The following is a 21,260-nucleotide window of genomic DNA, read 5'->3' on the forward strand; positions in this document are numbered from 1 at the left end:
TATTTTCCAACGAAAATAATCACTATAATTCTCTCTCTCTCTCTCTCTATACTACAAAGATGTATGTTTTTTAGTATGGATAAATAAATGATTTACTATTTTCAAATATAATATTAATTTATACAGCAATAATATCAATTCATTAAAGAAAATACCATAGTGAATTAGTAAGATTTTAGCTTATATTTAAAAAATTATGGAAGAATGAAGGAAATCCTAGTCTTCTTGAAGTAACTTCCAGTAACCTTTTTCAGATCCAGGTACTAAAACTGTCAGCTATATATCAAGTTCTGTGACAGCCAGGAGGGGAAAGAGCTGTGGGGGAGAGCTGCAGGTTGTTCAATCACTGGTCCTGACATTTCTCTCTCGTCTCTCTCTATCTCTCTCTCTCTCTCTCTCTCTCATTTACCGAGACTCGAGATTTTTTATGTACTTGTACTATTGGTTTTTAATACTTTCAAATAATAATAATAATAATAACTGTAATGACAAAATTCATATGTGATAGTATTTTAAAGAAATACAATACGTACTAATCTATCCATGTCACTTTTAATTAAGGTTAACTCTCTCTCTCTCTCTCTCTCTCTCTCTCTCTCTCTCTCTCTCTCTCTCTTTTGCCGCACAAGATAATATGTGTCATACTAGTGGTAACCTCTCCCTCTCTTTCGCTTGAAGCTTATAAAACGAGAGAGATAAACACTCTCTCTCTCTCTCTCTCTCTCTCTCACTCTCTCTCTCTCTACTCTCTCTCTCTCTTTTACCGAGATGAAAGAATTTTTATGGTACTAGTATGTAAAATGTTTATTGATAATTTCAGTTATTTAATAATAATAATAATAATAATAATAATAAAACTTTAATTACAAAATTCATAATGGTCGTATTTTAAAGAGATGAAAATGACCTTTCCATTTCACTTGTAAGGATAATTCCTCTTTCTTAGTGAGATGAGAGAATTTTTATGGTAGATGCACTTGTTTATTATATTTTCAAATAATAATAATAATCATAATAATAATAATAGAAGTAGTAATAATAGGATAACTAATTTCAAAAGAAAATTCTTCCCTCAACTCGAGTGACACTCAAGCTTAACAATGCCATACAATGGTCAACGAATTTAATGGTTTTATGTAATCTCTCTCTCTCTCTCTCTCTCTCTCTCTCTCTCTCTCTCTCTCTCTCTCTTACTGAGATGAGATCATTTTCATGGAGTGTATGTAATAAGTTTATCATTAATATTTTCCAATAATAATACTATAAGTACAAAATTCATATCTGAGTATTTTAAATACAATAATCATTCCATTTCTCTTTTAAATACTGTAAGGACAACTCTCTCTCTCTCTCTCTCTCTCTCTCTCTCTCTCTCCACAAGATAATTTTAGAGACGGCCCTAAGAAAAATTGCAAATTAGTAGTGAAATTTTCCCTGTGGACATGTTTTCAAGAACGTCGTTCCGGCTTACGAAGATTTTCGGGTTACGACGCGTCTTAAGAACGGAACCCCCGTCGTAACCCGGGGACCGCCTTATATATATATATATAATATATATATATATATATATATATATATATATATATATATATATATATATATATAGATATATATATATATAGGAATATATAGATACAGGCAGTCCCCGGGTTACGACGGGTTCGGCTTATGACGTTCCGAGGTTAAGGCGCTTTTAAATTATATTCATCAGAAATTATTTCCAGGGTTACGACACCTACCATGCTCATCTGGCAGAAGAAATATGACACCAAAAATGCAAAATAATCAATATTTGAAGCTTTTTTATGCAAAATGCAATAAGAATGCAGTTTACATAGTTTTGAATGCACCCAAAGCATTAAAAGTAAGGTTTTCTTAGTACTTTTAATGATGTGGCTTACAACGATTTTCGGGTTACAACGAGTCTCAAGAACGGAACACCCGTCGTAACCTGGGGATATATATATATATATATATATATAATATATATATATATATATATATATAATATATATATATATATATAAATCATCACCAAGTATGTGGTATCAGCTGTTCACCATTCATGCCTTCATAAATGGGAGATTTTATCCAGGAGCTTTCATTTTATTGGCGGATAAAACTCAAGCAACATATGACAGGACTTTTCTTGAACTAAGTAAATTGCGACCAAATATTAACCCTCGTCACGTTTTGATTGACTTTGAATGAGCAATTCGTAACAGCTGTGACAGTAACTATACTGAAAGCAGCAGCCTAGGTTGTTTATTTCATTTTTTCCATACTATTTATGGGAAAATATGTCAATTAGGATACACAGTTCATTATGGTACTGATGGCTGTTTTGCCACAAAAATTAAAATTTTCTGCTCACTTGCATTTTTACCACCAGAAGATGTAATTGATACTTATGAAGATCTCTGAGGATGAATCAATACCAATAGACTTTATAAGTTATTTTGAGCTAACATACATTGGACCAAAGAGAGGAAGACGTGGCAGACGAGAACAGCCTTTATATCCAGTTGATTTTTGGAATGTTCACGATAGGGTAATTCAGGAATTGCCACGGACAAACAATGCATTTGGAGGGTTTCACTCAGAACTGCGCGCATCAGTAGCGAGTAATCACCCAAACATTTGGAAGCTTATTGATGTTCTGCGAAAAGAAGAATTCCTTACACAGACCAAGATAATTCAGACGCAAAGAGGAGAAGATCCGCAAAAGAAGAAAAATTACCAGTCAACAGATACGAGAATAAAAAAACTAGTAGAATCATATGATGGTGAAGATAAATTAGCTTTCCTTAAGGCTATTGCTCATTCATTTATAGTTTAAACATTAGTTTTCTTATAATTTTTAAACTTCTACTGATTTATTTTAAATAGAATTTCCCTATTTCAGAGTTTGATAAATTTGATAAAAAGAAATATTATGTATGACTTAAATAATCGATTAAGCATGTGTTTTTATACATATTTTTAAAACTTTTATTGATTTATTTTGCTCTGCATTTTCCTAAATTATGTTTTGATTTCTTTAGTAAAAGGAATATTATGTACAACTTTAATGATGGTTTAAGCATGAGTTCTTTATGTATTTATTGATAAGAAGGAACTTGTTACTTTATATTTTTTTTGCTTTTTAAACTTCTATGCATTTACAGTATTTTTTCTGAAATGGGATGAATTTTCTGGGACCAAATATGCTGGGACCCAATTTTCTTGATTAAATATGCTATATTTTATATTATACAGTAGTACCTCGAGATACGAAAGGCTCAACTTACGAAAAATCCAAGTTACAAAAGCAAAGACGAAAAATTTTACTGCTCTACATACAAAAAGTTTTCAAGATACGAAAGGTTTCTGAAAGTCCGAGACTCGCCCCATAACAATTTTGAAACTTGCGCCGCACGCCGCCATCTTAGTTATCGTAGACTCGCCACCATCCTCCTGTTCTCCCATTGGTTCCTGATGCTAGCCAAGCCATGAGATCCTTCTTTCTGATTGGACAGCATCCCTCCCATCATGCATCTTCTATGCGTACGTGTTGGCGTGCCTTAGCTCGGCCACTTCGCACCCGAAACTTTACCGTACGCATTCGGCATTCGTTCGCTCCAACGATTTCGTTTAGTAACGTAAATTCGTTAGTGATTTCGTTGCAGTACATATTATCGTGTTGTGCGAAGACTGTATTATTACGTATTTGTGTAACTTTACGTAAATTAACGGTAGTCATGGGTCCCAGAAAGTTGAAATTCACGGAAAGAAGCGCATGCTGTCTCTGGAGACAAAGATGGAGATCATAAAGAAGTACGAAGCTGGTATGCGACTGAGTGTGATCGCACAAAGGAATAACGGCCGTAATCCGTCGACAATAGGCACCCATCCTTAAACAGAAGGATGCCATCAAAGCAACTACACCATCGAAGGGCATCACTGTTTTGTCCAGCAAGAGGAGCCATGTACACGACGAGATGGAACCACTGCTCCTCGTCTGGATAAAAGACAAAGAAATCGCTGGCGATACAGTAACGGAGACGGTGCATCCTCACAAAATGCAAGTGCTATTTTCGGCGATTTGTTGCGCAGGCGGAAGACGATGGAGGGAAGGGAGCTTCAACGCAAACCCAGAGTTCACAAGGCTTTCGCATGTGCGGTTCGAGAAATTCGTAAAAAAACGGACTGGCATCCATTCGCTGGTGCGTCATGGGGAGGATGCCAGCTCGAACTACAGAAGCGTCGATCATTTTAAGAAGACGTTCAACGAGATGATGACCAAGAAGGCTACAGTTCTCAGCAGTTTTTCAACTGTGCTGAGACTGGCCTTTTTTGGGGGAATAAAAAATTATGCCTCGTCGGAGTACATCACGGAGGAAATAAGAAGCTACCTACTCGGAGCATAAGCCTATGAAAGACAGGCTTACATTGCAACCTTTGTTCGAACAGCCAGTGGAGGGATTGCAAGGTGAAAGCCCCTACCTACTGGTTATCAACTCCGAGACTTCCCTCGAGCCTTCAAGGCCCACAAGTGTTGAAGGAGAAGCTTCCAGTGATGGGGAGGCTAATGCAAAAGCCTGGTAACGAGGCTTTTGTTCACTGAGTGGGTAAATCTGTGTTTTGGCCCGACTGTGAAGAGTTTTTTGGAAGAGAAGCGCCTCCCCCTGAATGTCTGCTGGTGTTGGACAATGCCCCTCCCCACCCTCCTGGCCTCGAGGAAGATATCCTAGCGGAGTATTCCTTCGTTAAGATATTTTTTCTTTCCGCCCAACACCACCCCTCTCCTCCAGCCCATGGACCAGCAAGGTGATAGTGAACTTTGAAGAAGCTGTACACGAAAACATCTTTTCAAAAGATGTTTCGACATCACCGATACCACAAACCTCACCTTGCGTGAATTTTGGAAAGAGCATTTTGACATCGTCATATGCATCTGACTCATCGACCAAGCATGGCAGGAGGTTTCGAGGCGAACTTGAATTCCTCGTGGAGGAAACTCTGGCCTGAATGCCGTATCCGACTGAGACTTCGAGGGATTCGATTGTGGGCGAAGCTGGTGCTGCTGAGTCCGAAATAGTTTGACGATCCCGAACTGTTTTTTGGAACCAGATCTTAACGAGAATCGTTGCACTCAGCAAGTCCATGGGGCTGGTCGTCGACGAGGACGACATCAACGACCTTCTCGAGGAGCACCAAGAGGAGCTTACGACGGATGACCTGAAGGAGTTGGAGGCCATGCAACATAACGTCGTTCAAGAGGAGTTCTCCAGCAGCGGCGATGAAGAGGAGGACCCTATGACAACGGCAAGAAATTAAGGAGGTCTTATGGCCGCTTTTCATAAAGTGCAATCGTTCATAGAAAAAAAAGCATCACAAAAAAAAGGTCGTATGCTTGCACAGTTCGATGACCGTTTTGCCTGAGATCTTTCAGGAACATTGTCAAAAGTCAGGCAGAAGCAATCTTCCTTGGATAGTTATTTTTTAAAGAGGGCCTTCAGCATTAGCAGGAGTAAGCAAAAAGGAAGAACCGAGGTGATAAAAAACAGACAAAGTTGAAAGCAAAAAAGGAAGAACCAAGTGATGAAAAACAGAACGTTGAAAGTGGTGATGAAGTTGAAATTCTTGTAAAACAAAAAAAAAAAAAAAAAAAAAAAAAAAAAAAAAAAGTTTTTTCGTAAATTTTTATTTTTTATAGTTTTCCTTAAATTTTTTATTTTTTTTTTTCGTAAAGTTAAAGTGTAACGTTACGTACATACGTTATCTGCCGTTTGTCCTCCTCCTCCTCCTCTGCCGCCACTTTCGGAGATAGCCTCACTCGAAAGGTAAGCTTCGACATTTTACGTTACAGTAATAATACTTCTTGTACACTAATTATACACTTTATTTACAGGTTTGGATTTTTATTCCTAATTTAGGTATTGAATGGTCCAAATTGTTGTAGTATTTCATTGTTTATAGGTCAATTTAGCTTTATTATGAAATTTAATGGGGTGTTTTTGGAGGGCTTGGAACGGATTAGCCATTTTACATGTAAAATGTGTTCCAAGATACGAAAAACTCATTATACGAAGGCCGCCTCGGAACGGATTAATTTCGTATCTCGAGGTACTACTGTACTGCATAGGTTTTTTGTTGAGGAAACTACCTTTTTTTACACTTTTATTAATAAAACTCTAATTATATACTTTGTTTATTTTTTCATCGGTTAGATTACGATTTCATTGTCAGTATATAAATAATTTCTGGGACCAAATTTTCTGAGACCGAAATTTCTGGTCACTATGTAATTATGTGTGTATATATTATATATATATTATATATATATATATATATATATATATATATATATAGTATATATATATATATATATACACATACATACAGTTACCATCCGAGTTACGACCTAGATCCGTCCGACCAACAGGTCGTATGTCAGAATGGTCGTTAGTCGAAAAATACCAGCCAAAATGGCCGACACGTGGAGGTTATAAGTACTCTGTTAAAGTGGAAGATTATACTGTACTCGAGGACATATGATATGAATGTGTTGCATTTTTAAGTAACTTTTTCTGTTGAATAATATTATTGCGTATATACAAAGCTGTTTATTTTATCATTTTTATGCCTTTTAGTTTTCACTTTTATAATTTTATCATGCTTTTCTGTTGAATAATATTATGTACATATGTATACAACAAGCTGTTTATTTATAATTTTTATGCCTTTTAGTTTCACTTTTATCATACTTTTTCTGTTGAATAATATTACTGTTGTACTATACGTACAAGCTGTTTATGTATTTATCATTTTTATGCCTTTTAGTTTCACTTTTATCATACGCACGGTCGAAAGAAAGATCAAGCTGTTAAGTCAGGCGAGGCAGGGGATGGGGAAGGGGTGGTTACTGCGCTGGCCCATGTAGGGGAGGGGGTGGCTTCGATGCTGGATGAGGCGGGCTTTTGTGTTCGTTTGACAAACATGCTAAGTGTCGTTTGGATCTTCTGCTTTTTCTTTTGATAATATTACTGTTGTACTATACGTACAAGCTGTTTATGTATTTATCATTTTTATGCCTTTTAGTTTCACTTTTATCATTTTATCATAGAGATATTTTTAATATTATACTGTAGGTGCAATGTATTTAGCTTTTTTTTTTCAGTTGCTTAGTTGATATACTACGTACATACATCTTAATATAATATGGTTTTAGAAATAAAATATTTATTACTGCAGTTGAATTTATTATACAAAAATACAAATGAAGATCAAAATACGAAAATAGAAAAGTTACAGTTCAAAAATAGAACATACAGCTGTAGTACAAAATAGAAAATACATATGCATGTAAAAAAAATAAGCAAAACAACACTCAAAATTAATGTTCACTGGTGCTTGGTTCGACGTCATCAACACTTTCTTCATACGCACGGTTGAAAGAAAGATCAGCTGTTAAGTCAGGCGAGGCAGGGGATGGGGAAGGGGTGGTTACTGCGCTGGCTGATGTAGGGGAGGGGAGGGGGTGGCTTCGATGCTGGATGAGGCGGGCTTTTGTGTTCGTTTGACAAACATGCTAAGTGTCGTTTGGATCTTCTGCTTTTTCTTTTCATCGTAGATTTCTTTGTATGGCCTCATTACTTCTTGCATAGATCTCTCTATCCGGGCAAACCGTTCAACATTCGGATCCATTCCTTCCAATTTATGCAGCATTGTATTAAGCATTTGTATGGCTTCCGATAATCCCTTTACAGTAAACTTTCGTTCGTGCTCCTCCTCTTCTACAACTTCCTTTTCTTCCTCTCTTCTTTCTTCTTCATCTTTCCTTTCTTCTTCTATTGCTAACAGTTCTTCTGGGATGCTGTGCTGCCGGCGCCGTCGTAACTGTCATACCGCGCTGCCAAACAGTAAACGCCGCCAAATATAAAAAATAGACCCCTGTCGGACACTGTCGTAAGTACGGGTGGACGTAACTCGCGCAGTTCGTAACTCGGATGGTAACTGTATATATATATATATATATATATATATATATATATATATATATAATATATATATATATATATATATATATATATATATATATATATATATAAGCCATTCTAGAGGGCTTATAAACAACTTTCCCAAGAATATCTGAACATCTCAGAAGACGCCATGAGGTCGTTAACGGTCATTCTCTCTCAGATGAAGAAAGCGTCACCTCCCCCAACATCCCCCAAAAAGTCCGTTGGGCATGGGCGTCCCTTATAGGGGCACTCATTGGCCAATAGACCTAAGGACAGGTGCCAGACCCAATCATGGCCTAGAAGCAATATATCGGGGGTTTCTGGGGGGTACTGAGGAGAGAGGAAACCAAGCCGTCTCCTTGAGGGTCAGGCAGTCAAGCGTCGGTCAAGAGAAGGGAAAGACGCACTTTCCCCTCGTGCCCTCTGCCGGTTTCCGCTCGGTCTCAATTCCGCCGGTACATAGATATTAAGTTCATTTCACTCGGGCCCTTGTGTAAATTCATTAGAATATAAGACCGGTGTTAAATTAATCACTGAGCGTTTGATTTCTGCATGACCCACAGTAACTTAAGAAACCCACGCGACCCAGGTCGGGGTCATAATTTTGGTGTCAGGTGTGCGGGGTACGCTGCGAAGCGCTAATTAACAGTAAATATAGCGATCTGTGGGTCTTGCGAGGCGCGGATTCGGTGACAAATTGTTCAGTGTCTTTATGATCGGAAAATACACGACGGAGCGGTCATATGAAACAACAACACAAAAGGGCCGACGTTGAAGTGATACAGTAAAACAAAATTTAGCTCGCCTTCACGTAACTAATGCCAAAGTAACGAGCGGTAGATAGCGAAGAAAGTCGGCATGTGATATTACAATACCGAGCGCGAGGCATCGTGAAACGGGCGAATACACGCACACACGTGCTGTGCATAAAACGGCCAACAGATTAGAAAAACTGTATGCAGTGTATAAGCGAGGGAAAGACAGAAAGGACGAGTGTCGTATTATTGGAGAGATTTGCACTCCCCAAATCAAAACCAGCCAGACACTGGTTACGATAGCAAGTGGAAGGAGGTGATCGTCAGCACAGTGATCAGCAGTGCCTTCGCAGAACATCGGCGATGCTAAGAAACGGATCAAAGATGGCGGCCGGCAATGCGCGCCCGCCAAAAGTCTTTCCCGCCAAAGGGAAAGAAGAGTGCCTGGAGTCAGCTGTGTGCGCCCAAGAGAACAGGGGAAACCCTGTTGGGCAGCGGGAGGGATACCAGTTCTCCCCCCCGAAGAGTAGCAGAGTGAGACTGTCGGAGTAGGGGACTCCCCCTACTGGACAGTACACCCCCCTCAAGAGCGGGAATGGGTCGGAAGGAGATGGGCACTTTCCTCCTTCCCCTAGCCCCTCTAGCCGTTGAGGAGACGGTATTCACCTTCAGGATGAATGGGGGAGTGTGAGCTGTAAGCTTCGTCTGGCATAGACCAAGCTGTTAGAAGTAAGAAAAGCTGACAGCCGTCGGATGGCGGCTGACGACAGCAAGGGAGTGTAGCAAGACACTCCTCCCCTCCCCTCAAGAGGAAGGGGAAGGCGACGTGGAGAGAGGAAGGAGGGTCAGCTGGGATCCTTCCTTGGCACAAGGGACGCAAGGAGAGTAATTACTGACCAGCGTGAATAATTGTCAGTGAGGGTCTTTGTGAAGAATTTAAACAGTATGGGTATGAAAATGTGGGCAACCCGCAATAAAAAAAGTTTCTTTTGTTTTGTTTTTATTCACTGTAGTTTAAACTTTTTTTTTGTAAATATATTTATCAAAAGGCTTTGTGATTAGTTTATTGTCTGTTATGTGTTATTAGAATATGTCCTTTTGATTCGAATTTTTAAGTTATTCAAGTAATTTGTCTGAGAAATTTTATTTTATCAGGAATAACGTAAACAATCAACTAGTGATTTGTCGATTTCTTTTTTTTTTTTAATCAGATTTGTGGTAACTGAACCCTTTTGTGATTTATCTGTGATTGCAGTTTGAGTAATTTAATTACGAATTGTTCTTATTAGAGTCAATGAGTAGTAACCAATTCACTGATATTGCTTGTTTAATGTTTTGTGGAAACTGTAGATGGATTTTCTTTTATTTTGTTCATTTTTATTGTCGGTTTTCAAGTCCTCCACCTTGAGGGTAGGAGACCAAACCCGCCCCCCCCCCCTAGAGCCTCTCCTCAATAGCCAAAGTGGTTGTCAGAGAACACCACCAATAGTGTTTAATGTTAAATTTATTGTTATTAGTAGTAGTTACCTGGGTGTTGACCTCTTTGAGATTCTCGTAGTTAAACCAGATTGTTATTCTTTTCAAGTACTAATGATACGAGTCCATTTAAGATCACTGGTCAGGCCCCGGGTTAGGTAAGAGAGAAAGAAAGAAAAAAATGGAAAAGTAAATAAATGAATAAATAAAAAAAAAAATAAATAAATAAATAAAATGAAATAAAATAATAATAATTTTAGTTAAGTAATAATACCGGAGCTAATGCCATTACCAAGGATAATGCCTATCCATTGCCCTCGATCGAAGTGCTTTTACTTAAAGTAAAGGAGAGTAAGTTTTTCGCCACATTGGATCTCAAGGCTTGCGCTGATGATGAAAGTAAAGAGAAAACGGCCTTTATAGCAAATAATCGGCTATATGAATATAATTTCCTTCCCTTTGGATTTAAAAATGTTACAGCTCATTTTCACGAGTAATGGTACGCGTTTTAGCCTCTATAATTAGCATTGTGAGTTTTTGTACATTTAGATGATATCATTGTAGTTGGTGCTACTGTAGAGGAGCATAAAGATAAGTTTTGGAAGCATTAAAGCGTCATGGGATGAAAATAAATTTAGAAAATGTAAGTTTTTCCAGGCCGAAGTAGAATTTTTGGGGCACCTAGTAACTTCGGAAGGCCTTAAGCCTTGTGCCGATAAAGTTGTAGCAATGAAAGAATTCCCACGACCAAAACATGCGATGGATGTAGCCAGCTTCCTCGGACTCGCGGGTTACTATCGGAAGTTCATTAGGAACTTCGGACAGATAGCGAGACCGTTAGACGCATTAAGGAAGCAACCTGATTTCCAATGGGGTGAGAAAGAGGAAGCAGCTTTTCAGAAATTAAAAGATGCACTAATGAGCGACGAACTCTTGGCTTATCCGAGGTTCGATCGCCCTTTTTTTGTGACCACAGACGCAAGTGATATTGCGATAGGAGGAGTAATCTCCCAGATTGACGATGAAGGTAATGAAAGACCAGTTTGTTTTGCATCACGCGCATTAAAAGGGGCAGAGAAAAATTATAGTACCTTCGATCGAGAGGCTTTGGCGGTCTTATGGTTGCTGGAGAGACACCGTTATTTTTTGCTGGGACACAAAATAAAGATTTTCACAGATCATCAACCATTAACATATCTGTTGAATAAGAGCGAGATTACAAATCGCCAAGCTCGATGGATCGAGCGAATTTTAGAGTTTGACATCATAAAGATTGAACATATCCCAGGGTAAGGTAATAGGGTGGCTGATGCTCTCTCCAGGAACATCATAAGAGTAACAACTCGTGCCGCAAGGCGCAAGGAAGAACGACAAAAGAAACCTCGTGACGTTGGTGGCGCAGGCACTGCAGGCGATAGTGCCAGCAACGTTCCGACAGTTCCGAACAATGACAGTCAAACAAACGTAAACGCGACGCGCAGGAAACGGGAATCTCGCAAGCACTCTCAGGTGGATGAGCATGCCCGAGGCGGTAGCTGGTTAAATGCAGGTGGAACTCCGTCCGGGGGATTCCAGAATAAATGGCCGGAGAATGAAAGTGTGGTTGATTTTTGTAGTTGGAGTGTGCGAGAATTGGTTGAAAGTCAGGTGTCTGAAGCTTGGATTAGTCAGATTAAGGCTTGTGTGGATGGTGAGAGTAACGGGTTCCCGAATTTTGTGCATTTATCAAAAAACGTGTTTTCATTGTGAAAGACGTCATGTTAAGTAAATAGGAAAAGGGCCGCTAATATCCGAGCCCAAGTCGTTCTTCCTCGAGCCTTAGTAGAGACAGCCATACACATGATTCATGTCAGCCCTTATGCTGGGCATGTAGGTATAGAAAGATCTCTTAGAAGAGCCCGTGAACATTTCTTTTGGGTTGGCATGCGTAGGGACATAACTAGATTTGTAAGTAATTGTCATGTATGCAACATGATGAAAAAGCACAGAACGGTGATTCCGAAGGCCCGATTATGGCCTGTGGTGCCGGTGAAGTGGGATAGAGTGCATATGGATGTGGTAGGACCACTACCTTCAGTGCAAGGACAACCTAGATATATTTGTGTATTTGTGGACGCGTTCACGCGTTTCACACATGTGTGCGCAATGATAGACAAATCGGCAAAGGAAGTGGCTAAAGCGTTGCATTCCCTAGTAAATCGATTCGGGTGTCCCAGAATACTAGTGTCGGACAACGGCCGTGAGTTCGTAAATGAACTAATTCGCGAGTTTACGGCCCTCTTACAAGTAGATCACGTTACCATCGCGGCTTATCGGCCGTCTGCTAACGGACTCGTTGAGTCTCACAACAGAGAGGTAGTCAACATCTTAAAATATCTCATCGGGGATAATCCGACTTCCTGGCCGTCTCTGTTGCAGACGGCTGAGATGGCTATTAATGCCGCATATAACAGCTCGATTAGGGACACACCCTTCTTTTTGATGTATGGACAAGACATCCGACTGCCGTATTCGGTGGTCTTGGACCCTCAACAGATGCCCCTTTATACGGTGGAACAGTACCGGCTGTGGTTTTGTAACGCGACCCGACGTGTGTTCCAAGCTACGCAACGTCTGCTGTTGAGGGCAAACGAAAAGTACCGCTTGCGGTACGACAGACGGTTCCGAGCTCACGATTCCCCAATACAGGTTGGAGATCGAATCTACTTGAAGAAAATGCAACTGTCGAAACACAAGCTCGAACCGTCATATATGGGACCGTATCGTGTGAAGGAGATCAAGCACTCCTCTGCTGTGATTCAGCATATTCGCACAGGGGCTGTGAGCGAGCACCACCTGTCGCACTTACGTCCAGTGCTCGAGGACAGCGTAGTGTTTTACACCAATAAACCAGTACCCCCGTACCCGGGGTTGGCCGGGTACCTGGGAGACGAGCCAGAAAAAAATACCGGAGCGCAAGTGGGCGCCCCACCGAGAGCACAAGACCGAGCTCCCGAGCCTATGTCATACGTAAATGCTGTTGCAAAGTAAATGAAAGGGGTCAGTGAACAGAGTCTGTAAATGCCAACCCACGTCTTTGCCTAGGATTCAGAATCATACCAGTTGTTTATTTTTTTTTTTATTTTATTTCTTGTTATCTCGATCAGATTGTAATGTGTCACGAATTTATGTTGTTTGATATAACTTGTCCAAATTATTTTCAGAACAAATGTTATTACCTGTGGATCATATTCTTATGTGTAATTCTGTTTTGATGTGGTTATGTTGCTTTGTACGTTATTTTATTATTTTGATTTGTTGTTTTTTATTTGTGTTAAATTTGTCGCAACACCGATTCCATCCTATTTTATCTTTCATAAATTACACTAATGCTTGTAAAGTTTTTTTTATTTTCACAGATGATGAAATTTTTGTTTGTTTGTGCCTGGATTTCCAAATTTATTTCTATGGTTCTTTAGTTATTTTTTTATTTTTTTTATGTGATAGTAGTAAATGCACATTGATGTTCCAGGAAGATTTTTTTTTTATTTTCGTAAAATTCCATTGCATTATTTTTGTTCCGTGTATGTTTAAATTATATTTTTGATTATTTTGAAGAAATTTAATAGATTAACGTGATACAATGTCATTAAAAATGGATGCCATGTGTCGTGATTGCCAAGGGCAGTGGCTGAATGTGTAAAATTTTCTGTCTTTTTGTTTTCACCATTTTGTTTTGATTATGAACCTGAACTTATTGAATGATTTCTTTTTTTTGGTTTTGATCTGTTCCAGGAAAGAGTGATTGTTCTTAATTTTTTTATAAAGATCTTATGTTGTTGTAAGACGTGTTCAATTTACTTGTAACCTTTAGTTTGTACACACGTCAAATGGCCCCCTTTAAGATAGTTAATTTGAATTTAGATAAATCAGTACCTTGAGAAAAGAGACTCGAGATGGGACAAGGCAGAGACTATAGCTTTGCGAGGACGCAAAGGAGTTTGGGGAGGGAGTGATAAGCCATTCTAGAGGGCTTATAAACAACTTTCCCAAGAATATATCTGAACATCTCAGAAGACGCCATGAGGTCGTTAACGGTCATTCTCTCTCAGATGAAGAAAGCGTCACCTCCCCCAACATCCCCCACCCCCAAAAAGTCTGTGGGCATGGGCGTCCCTTATAGGGGCACTCATTGGCCAATAGACCTAAGGACAGGTGCCAGACCCAATCATGGCCTAGAAGCAATATATCGGGGGTTTCTGGGGGGTATTGAGGAGAGAGGAAACCAAGCCGTCTCCTTGAGGGTCAGGCAGTCAAGCGTCGGTCAAGAGAAGGGAAAGACGCACTTTCCCCTCGTGCCCTCTGCCGGTTTCCGCTCGGTCTCAATTCCGCCGGTACATAGATATTAAGTTCATTTCACTCGGGCCCTTGTGTAAATTCATTAGAATATAAGACCGGTGTTAAATTAATCACTGAGCGTTTGATTTCTGCATGACCCACAGTAACTTAAGAAACCCACGCGACCCAGGTCGGGGTCATATATATATATATATATATATATATATATATATATATATATATATATATATATATATATATATATATATATATATATATATATATATATACACATATACACATATACACATATACACATATACACATATACATATACATACATACATACATACAAGTTACCATCCGAGTTACGACCCACACGAGTTACGTCCACCCGTATTTACGACAGCGTCCGACAGCGGTCTATTTTTTTAAATTTGGCGGCGTTTACTGTTTGGCAGCAGCAGTAGCGTAGTGCGCGGTGTGGTGCGGCGCTGTATGACAGTTACGACAGCACCGCATCCCAGACAGACTCATCCTAACCACCTCACTCACTGTCTAGACATTGTAGCAGTAACATTTTAGCAGTAACATTCTATTTCATTACACCTTTACCATGGCCCCTAAGAGAAAGTCCGACTCATCAGAATGCAATTCTGCCAAGAAAGCTAGGAAGGCGCTGTCGTTGGAGATGAAGATGGACGTTATCAAGAAATATGAAGGTGGGGTGAAAGTTAATTGTATCAGCAGAATTCTCCATCTCTCCCACTCCACGGTCTCCACCATTCTAAAGGACAAGAAAAGGATTAAGGACGCAGTGAAAGGAGCAGCCCCAATCAAGTCAACGATTATCACCAATCAGCGTGAAGGACCGATAGCAGAGATGGAAAAGTTGCTATTTACGTGGCTGGAAGATAATAGACAAAGAAATGTGCAAGTGATGTTGCGAGCAGTGCAAAGCAAGGCAACAAGTTTATTTAAAATGTTAAAAGAGAAAGGAGGTGAAGAATATGCTTCGTTGGAGTTTATAGCGAGTACTGGGTGGTTTCGTCGATTCCGAGATTGGTACCAAGTGCACCATGTTCTGACGAAAGGCGAGGCTGCTAGCAGTGATGCACCTGCTGCTAAGGCATTCATAGAAGAATTTGACAAACTAACTGTAAGTGAAGGATATTTGCCTGAACAGATTTTTAATGTGGACAAAACTGCCTTGTTTTGGAAAAAGATGCCGAAAGGCACGTATATACATAAGCAAAGAATTTGCAAGTGCACCAGGGCATAAGGCAATCAAAGAGAGATTCACGTTATTGTTCGGTAGAAACATTGAAGGACATAAATTAAAACCTTTTTTGATTGCGCTTTCAGAAATCCCACGTGCACTGAAGAAAGTCAGCAAACATACCCTTCCCGTTTATTACCGAAGTAACAAAGGCCTGGATGACGCTAGCACTATTTGAAGATTGGTTCTTAAACTGTTTTGTTCCTGAGGCACGTCAATATTGTAGCGATTAGGGCATTCCGTTTAAGATTTTATTAGTGCTTAACAATGCGCCTGGCCACCCGAGGCACTTGGATGATCTTCACCCTAACGTGTGCGTTGTCTTCCTTCCCCCAAATCCAACTCATGGACCAGGGTGCGATTTCTACATTTAAGGCGCACTACTTACGAATTTCCTTTGACCAGGCCATCGAAGCTATGGATGAAAACCCTGAGCTGACTTTGCGCGATTATTGGAAATCGTACAAAATTTACCATTGCATCGAGCATGTCGCTAAAGCTTGGGATTTGGTGACAGAAAAATGTATGAATGGTATTTGGAAACACTGCTGCAAACGCTTCCTCAGAGATTTTGTTGGCTTCGATAACGAAGAGAAATCAAGCAACGTCCGAGGAAAAATTGTTAGCTTGGCAAAGCAACTTGAGTTAGGATGTGATGAAGAAGAAATTGAAGAACTGATAAGTGAAGAACCTGAGGAATTAACAAATGAAGAACTGTCAGCAATAGAAGAAGAAAGGAAAGCTGAAGAAGCAAGAAGAGAGGCAGAAAAGGAAGTTGAAGAAGAGGAGGAGCCCGAAAGAAAGTTTACTGTAAAGGGATTATCGGAAGCCATACAAATGCTTAATACAATGCTGCATAAATTGGAAGGAATGGATCCGAATGTTGAATGGTTTGCCCGGATAGAGAGAGCCAAGCAAGAAGTAATGAGGCCATACAAAGAAATCTACGATGAGAAGAAAAAGCAGAAGATCCAAACGACACCTAGCGTGTTTGTCAAGCGAACACAAAAGCCCGCCTCATCCAGCATCGAAGCCACCCTGTCCCCTACATCGGCCAGCGCGGTAACCACCCCTTCCCCATCCCCTGCCTCGCCTGACTTAGTGGCTAATATTTCTTTCGACCGTGCGTATGAAGAAAGTGTGGTTGACGTCGAAGCAAGCACCAGTGAACATTAATTTTGAGTTTTGGTTTGCTTATTTTTTTACATGCATACGTATTTTCTATTTTGTACTACAGTACTGTATGTTCTATTTTTGAACTGTAACTTTTCTATTTTTGTATTTTGATCTTCATTTGTATTATTGTGTAATAAAATCAACTGCAGTAATAAATATTTTATTTCTAAAACCATATTATATTAAGATGTATGTAGTATATCAACTAAGCAACTGAAAAAAAAGCTAAATACATTGCACCTACAGTATAATATTAAAAATATCTCAATGATAAAATGATAAAATTGAAACTAAAAGGCATAAAAATGATAAATAAACAGATTGTATATATGTACAACAGTAATATTATTCAACCGAAAAATTATGATAAAGTGATAAAAGTGAAACTAAAAGGCATAAAAATTATAAATAGTCAGCTTGTATATACATATGTATAGTAATATTATTCAACAGAAAAGTATGATAAAATTATAAAAGTGAAACTAAAAGGCATAAAAATAATAAATAAACAGCTTGTACACAGTAATATTATTCAACAGAAAAAGTTACTTAACCCTTAAACGCCGAATGGACATATTAAACGTCTCCCGAATGCCGAATGGACGTACCATACGTCGACTCAAAAAAAAAAATTTTTTAAATTCGCGGAAAAATACTTATAGGCCTACTAGCCGAAAACTTTTGAATCACGCGCCTTGGGGGATGCTGGGAGTTCACGGATCAAGGTGTTGTTTTGTTTACAGTCGTTACGCAGGCGCGCAAGCGCGAATTTCTTTCTTGCCGCACTAAAAAGTATCTGTGACACATCTCGGAAATTATTTCGTCACTTTGACATAATTTTTGTACCATTTTAAATTAGCCGTTACATGGAGTATTATATATGAAAATGTGCACATTTCTATGTAGAATACAACAAAAAAATACTCATGATTGTAGCTTTTATCAGTTTTGAGATATTTTTATATAAATAACGATAAGTGCCAAAATTTCAACCTTCGGTCAACTTTGACTCTACCGAAATGGTCAAAAAAAGCAATTGTAAGCTAAAACTCTTATATTTTAGTAAAATTCAATCATTTACCTTAATTTTGCAACTAATTGGAAGTCTCTAGCACAATATTTCGATTTATGGTGAATTTATGAAAAAACTTTTTCCTTACGTCCGTGCGGTAACTCTTCCGAAAAAATTATACATGCGATTGTGGTAATGTTTGCACCATTTTAAAATTAGCCGTTACATAAAGTTTTGTATATGGAAATGTGTGCAATTTCATGCACAATACAACTAAAAACAACCCATGATTGTAGCTTTTATCAATTTTAAAATATTTTCATATAAAAAATGATGTGACAAATTTTCAACCTTCAGTCAACTTTGACTCTACCGAAATGGTCGAAAAATGCAATTGTAAGCTAAAACGCTTATATTCTAGTAATATTCAATCATTTACCTTCATTTTGCAACAAATTGGAAGTCTCTAGCACAATATTTCGATTTATGGTGAATTTATGAAAAAAATAACATTTTCTTTACGTCCGTGCGGTAACTCTTCCGAAAAAAATCATACGTGCGATTGTGGTAATGTTTGCACCATTTTAAATTAGCCATTACATAAAGTTTTATATATGAAAATGTGCGCAATTTCATGTAGAATACAACGAAAAATAATTGAAGGTTGTAGCTTTTCTCATTTTTGAAATATTTGCATATAAATCACGATAAATAGAAAAAAAAACCACCTTCGGTCAACTTTGACTCTACCGAAATGGTCGAAAAACGCAATTGTAAGCTAAAACTCTTACAGTCTAGTAATATTCAGTCATTTATCTTCATCTTGAAACAAATTCGAAGTCTCTAGCACAATATTTAGATTTATGGTGAATTTAAAAAAAAACTTTCCTTCCCTCCGCGCGCGGATTCTCCGCCACAAATCTCCGAAATGCGTACGTTTCCATTCTCGGAATATTTGCTCCATTTCATATTAGGCATTTCATAGAGTTTATATATGAAAATGTGCGCAATTTCATGTAGAATAAAACGAAAAATATTTGAAGTTTGTAGCTTTTCTTATTTCCAAAATAATTGCATATAAAAAATATATATATAAAAAATCGACATTCGGTCAACTTTAACTCGTCAGATATGGTCAAAAACTGCATTTGTAAGCTAATACTCTTACAGTATAGTAATATTCAATAATTTGTCTTCATTTTGAAAGAAATTAGAAGTCTCTAAGACAATATTTAGATGTATGGTGAATTTTTGAAAAAAATATTTGTTTATGTCCGCGTGTTACGAATTCATGCATTATTTTGTGATAATATTTTCTCTGTGTTGCTTTTATAGTTTTACAATGTATTATATATCAAAATGATTGCAATTTAGTGTACAATACAACGAAAAAGATAAGACAAGAGTGTCTTATCAAATAATAGCATATAATACATCTTAAATGGATATGTGGTTGATATGCCAACCTCAAGATGTAAAATAAGGCTAGTAGGCTACGTCCCGAAGCATGAACTAGTTGGCCTGACCAACTCCGAGCGGCTTAGCTTAGAATGCCGTATCGAAATATTTAACCGAAAGGGCAAGACGGCCAGGGTGGCTCGAGGACGAATAGGTATAGGCATTGAATGGATCAGGATCCAATCATAGACGACAAGAGTGTCTTATCAAATAATAGCATATAATACATCTTAAATGGATATGTGGTTGATATGCCAACCTCAAGATGTAAAATAAGGCTAGTAGGCTACGTCCCAAAGCATGCCGTTCGGTCGGTAGGCTATCCCCCACGATCGGACAAACATTAAAACGTCAGATAAATAGAAACGCATCTATAAAATATACATACGGAACTGCTAAATGAATGAGAATCGATTCCAATTAGTATGGGAGACAAATTGGTGTGCGATAGGGGAGTATATATACGCCGGTAGCGAGCCACGAAATGGCAGCGTGGGAGCGGCAGTGCACGGGCTGCCGCTTCCGCATATAACCCCTAAAAACACAGTTAAACATGAGTATCGCTACCTCTGGATAATACCAAACATTAATTGCATTAATTGCAGTACTCAACTTAGATGCAGTATCTACCTGACATTCCATGACGAAAAAAGCAGAAATTCCAGAGCGAAATCACTACACAAGAGACGTTGTGCTATCAAAAGGAATGGTAAACAAAGCGCTAGTTGTAGCAGTAGCAGGTAGCGGGGACTTGGAACGGCTCCTCTGTAGACGAGGGATATTGAGAAGGGAAGAGACTAAATGGCAGGGAGACCTCTGGTAGTGGTTTCACTCGCCCCAGATACCATACCGACACCTTAAATAAAGGTGAGCGAGCCGGACTATTCTGGCATTACCATATAGCTTTTTTCTGTTGTATTTATAGCAATATTTATACCTTAGAAATGAGTGCTAAAAGAACCATTTCACGGAGCGACACAGGCTAAGCCCAGAAATATATATATATATAGTATATGTAAGCACTGGTCAGGGTAAAATGAAGCACATTACTTAACAGAGCATCCTACATCTGACTACTACTTGTAGTTAGTAAATGTGCCTCACTCTTGTTTCTCCTTGAACAAGGGGCAGGAATGGTAAAGCACTATAATATTTAGATCTAATGTGCATAATATGGCAGCTTCTGAGCTGGTATTCCCATATAAACAAAAAACTGGATTCTTCTTCATTTCCATTAGTAAGGCTACAGAAAGCCAAATCTGCCACAGGTTTCTGTCAGCCTCAGAATCCCATATGCTAAACTGTACAGTTGATTACTAAGGTTATCCCTTTCAATTGCTCTTGTACATGATTTGGAAGCAATCATTTTGTGGTGGGGAAAAACATTACCTGTAATGTCTCAGATCATCCCTCCCACCTAAGGAGTGTCCCCATATAAAAAGATGAAGGTACATATTCATATAGGAGCAAAGCTGAAGTCCTCTATCATAATTCCACATCTAATCAACCCCATAATTTTCCACATTACTAAGGAAAACTTAATTGTCTACATTGGAGAAGGTGGTACCCCCACTTCCACACTTACTGTCCACTAGTTAACTATGTCAGCACCAATATTCAGACTTTAGTAGCTCACAAAATTTACCCTTTAAAACTTTAAGGTGTGTAAATCTATGAAAAATGCAAATTTTCTTTGGTTTACCATACTATTTTTAACAGGGAGATAGATATGCAAATTGTAAGCTTACTACACTGTAATACAGTACATTCTTTTTTATTGA

At 38.6% G+C, this 21,260-nt stretch overlaps 1 protein-coding gene across 5 annotated transcripts in view; it reads left to right on the forward strand.

Moving 5' to 3' along the window:
• The window catches only part of LOC135216140 (DNA fragmentation factor subunit beta-like), a 259,118-nt gene that overhangs the window by 42,199 nt on the left and 195,659 nt on the right, over positions 1-21,260 (forward strand). The gene's annotated exons all lie outside the window — the stretch shown is intronic.

Source organism: Macrobrachium nipponense, chromosome 6, assembly GCF_015104395.2.
Source record: "Macrobrachium nipponense isolate FS-2020 chromosome 6, ASM1510439v2, whole genome shotgun sequence".
Classification (NCBI taxonomy): domain Eukaryota; kingdom Metazoa; phylum Arthropoda; class Malacostraca; order Decapoda; family Palaemonidae; genus Macrobrachium; species Macrobrachium nipponense.